Raw genomic sequence first — 3,363 nt, forward strand, 5'->3', positions numbered from 1 at the left:
ATGGGCTCTGGTGTAATGCGTCTTTCAACATATTTCGACCAAACACTTTCTCCTTTATGCAGCGTCTCCCCTTCTTCACGCAGAAATAACCAAACTGCAACGCTTTCACCTTTTCTTATGCTCTTCGAGGGCTGAGGCTCCCAATATACACGCCATCTCCTCAACACAACTCAATGCTCCGATACTAATTTTTGTCCAAACAATTAATTAACCAAGAACTAAGAATTATATAAATGAAACTGAATGAAACTTAATGGAGGACATAGGTAAAAATCACAAGATTTTTACATGGTAAAACCTTGACAGGGTTCCATGGAGACATCGACGAGGCAAGGGATTGGATTTTCTATTAAACTAAAAATGATTCTCATTATTACAATAGTTCAGGCATTCATCATTTTATAGGAACATAACAGTTGCTTCGTTATAAAACCAACTTGGCAGTAAATACAATTTTACACATATTTACAATTAGTTGTCAAATTCCAAAAAGCCCTGGAAAAGTCATCATGCATTTTCCCCTTGAAACCTCAAGGAGTCTTCTATGTTGTTATCATTATCATAATTCTTATGAATGAAGAGATTCATTTATCCAACAAAATAAAGAAAAAGAATTAATATAACTATATAAATAATTCATAAACATTAAACTAGGTTACACCCATAAACATCAAAATTATTTTATTATACATTTCACATTATTAAAATTCAGAAAAAGTAATAACTAGTGATTACACCTAAAAACATAAGGAATAGAAAATTTAGAAATACCATATCCAAAAAAGTAATCATTAAATACTAGATTTCTTATTTCTAAAAAGAATATTAAATCAAGATTATTTGAAAAAAAGAAAAGAAAAAGAGAAAAATAATTTTCTATTTTACTGATTATTCGATTTGACAAACTGATTTGTACACAAAAATAGTTCTTAAAAACATATTTACTAGTGATTTGTACACCAAAAATACTTCTTAAAAATATCTTTAGATGGGAATGGTGTTTCGAATGCGGGAGAGGGTACTCATTTGAGGATCTCATTCCACTCTTATTAATGATGCTGAATTTCATCAAAAATGTGGAATTGGGATCTTGCTTGAACCTTTGGATAGATGGTTACCATTTTCGCCTTTAAAATCCAGGAGACGACCTTTTGGGGAACTATGGTATCGCCATTGTTAATCTTGAGCCTTTTGAAATAGTCAATTTGAGTAGTGTACGATGATTCTTGAGGGATGATACAATTATTCTTTGTTTATAAGGACTCATAACTTTCCATTTTTAACTTGGGTGGTTGTGATTATTGAGTGTTGATGATGGATAACCACTATAGTTAAAAAATTCAAGAAAGATGTTTCATAATTTACATTCACATTAATTTACATTCACATTAAATGATATACATTTGTAAACAATGTACACATATATCACACTGACATCATCCATACCGACCCTCTGTGTTCAGCATTTTCCAACTAGCTGCATTTTCCAATTAGGTGCAGTTTACAAGTTGGGCTTTGGGTAAAGGATTGCCGCATGTTATTTCAGTAAACTTAAATGGACCGAAAAGTGTCCAAAACAGATCAGTAACTTTACCAATTCTTAAAATAATCATAACTAAACTTCCACGATCTTTTCGTTGCCCATCGAAAACGTCTTAAAAAAATACCACTGGACCAATAATATGTTAGTGATATTTTATGTGTTAGTGATATTTTAGTAGCAATAAATGGAAATGGAAGATTTTATCTTCATAATTTTAAATAATAAAATAAAACAGTTGTTTTGAAAATAAATTTGATTCAGCTTAAATTTTAATTTATTAATGTTATATGGGTATATCACTGGACCAATAATGTTAGTACATAATGAATTTAATGATATCGAAACTAAAAAGTACATTGGAATATAACATTTCAATTCGATGTGAACGTAACTGTTCGTGGAACATAGTTGAAAACAAAAGCCGTGACATCGTGAAAATGAATGAAATTATTGTGGGCGACACCGGAACGGAAACTAAAATGCGAGACTGCACGATCGTTTTATTATATTATATTATATGAAGGATTTAGATAGTGACGGGTGATAATAGCACAACATGAGAGAGAAATAAACATAAAGAGAGGAGATAGGAGATGCGTATTGCGCAGTGCAGTGAGGTGCAGTTGGGGAGAAGACTTTGAATATATAACTAAACTAGAAGCTGTACTGCTCGTAGCGGATGAAACAGTCAGTTAGCTGAACTCTAGCACCGATGGCGTTACCGCAAATGTTCCAGATGCGGCCGCCAAGGTTTTGAAGGCAGGCGGTGCAATCAGACTGAGAGATTCCCTGATTGCAAACCCCACGGCCATAGGCGGTGGGTGAACCTGCTCGCGATGCTTTGTAGTCGTAACCGCTGAAGGCAGTGTTTCCCTCTAGATCTACGAGGAGGGATCCGAGAGTACTATAAAATGAACTTCCGCTTGGGATCTTCTGCGTGTTACACGCAGATGATACGAAGTTTGTGTTGGGCGTGCCTACAGCACTGCCCACAACCAGTGCAGCTACTACCATTACTGCCAATGCAAAAGGCGCAAATGAGTACCTCATCGACATGGCTGGCTGGGTGGAATGATATATGTATAAACTCTACTCCGACAACGGGAAACGAAATGGAAATGGCAGGTGGAATGATATATAACCTCTATTAATGCTGCCTCTTGCGATGCTTGTCAATGTGTGGTTGCAGCCTCCATTTATAGGCTTGGTGGGGATGGCTGTGGGTAGCATTATAGATAACATCTGTGTGTGCTGGACACCGGTGGACCGGGACGCACGTGGTTAGTATAAGGGAATGCACGACTAGGTTTAGCCGCCTCTCCTGACTAAGACCGTTTCCCCCCTCATGTGTGGCGCACTCCATGTGGGGGCAGTCCATGTGGGTCTATAATAAAACTAACCGGGGATAGGCGTCCTATTTTGAGATCGGTTTTTCATAATTATTAGAAAATTAAGTGGTTGGTTGGTAGGGATTTAGACTATAGGAGAGGAGAGTTCTATATAATAAGAGAGAGTTGTAATTCGTTCCTTCCATTATTTGATAGCCCGAAGTATATATGACATGTCATCTATGTAGATATATTTTATATTATATATAAAATAAATGGAAACTAATTAAAATACTTTTTTAATGCCTTGCTTAAGATGAAGAAAATAGGTTATTTCTTTCATAATGACATCCATGATGAGAGTGAAATTGTCACCAAATGTTGCCAAAAGATGTAAGTAGAATTTTGCATCTTAGTTAAAGAAGGTGTCTCACTAATTGTATCATTGACATGACACTAGTATCCACAATATGAGGTTCTCTCGTTTTTGTT

The 3,363-nt window shown here is 35.5% G+C and overlaps 1 pseudogene; it reads right to left on the reverse strand.

The window, feature by feature from the left end:
- Window positions 1-2,030: 2,030 nt before the first annotated feature.
- On the reverse strand, window positions 2,031-2,686 carry LOC149176654 (antifungal protein ginkbilobin-like protein pseudogene; annotated as a pseudogene).
- Window positions 2,687-3,363: the final 677 nt, after the last annotated feature.

Source organism: Pinus tabuliformis, chromosome 4_1 (genome assembly GCF_031772625.1).
Source record: "Pinus tabuliformis cultivar Carrire ecotype Pingquan chromosome 4_1, CPIR1, whole genome shotgun sequence".
Lineage (NCBI taxonomy): Eukaryota > Viridiplantae > Streptophyta > Pinopsida > Pinales > Pinaceae > Pinus > Pinus tabuliformis.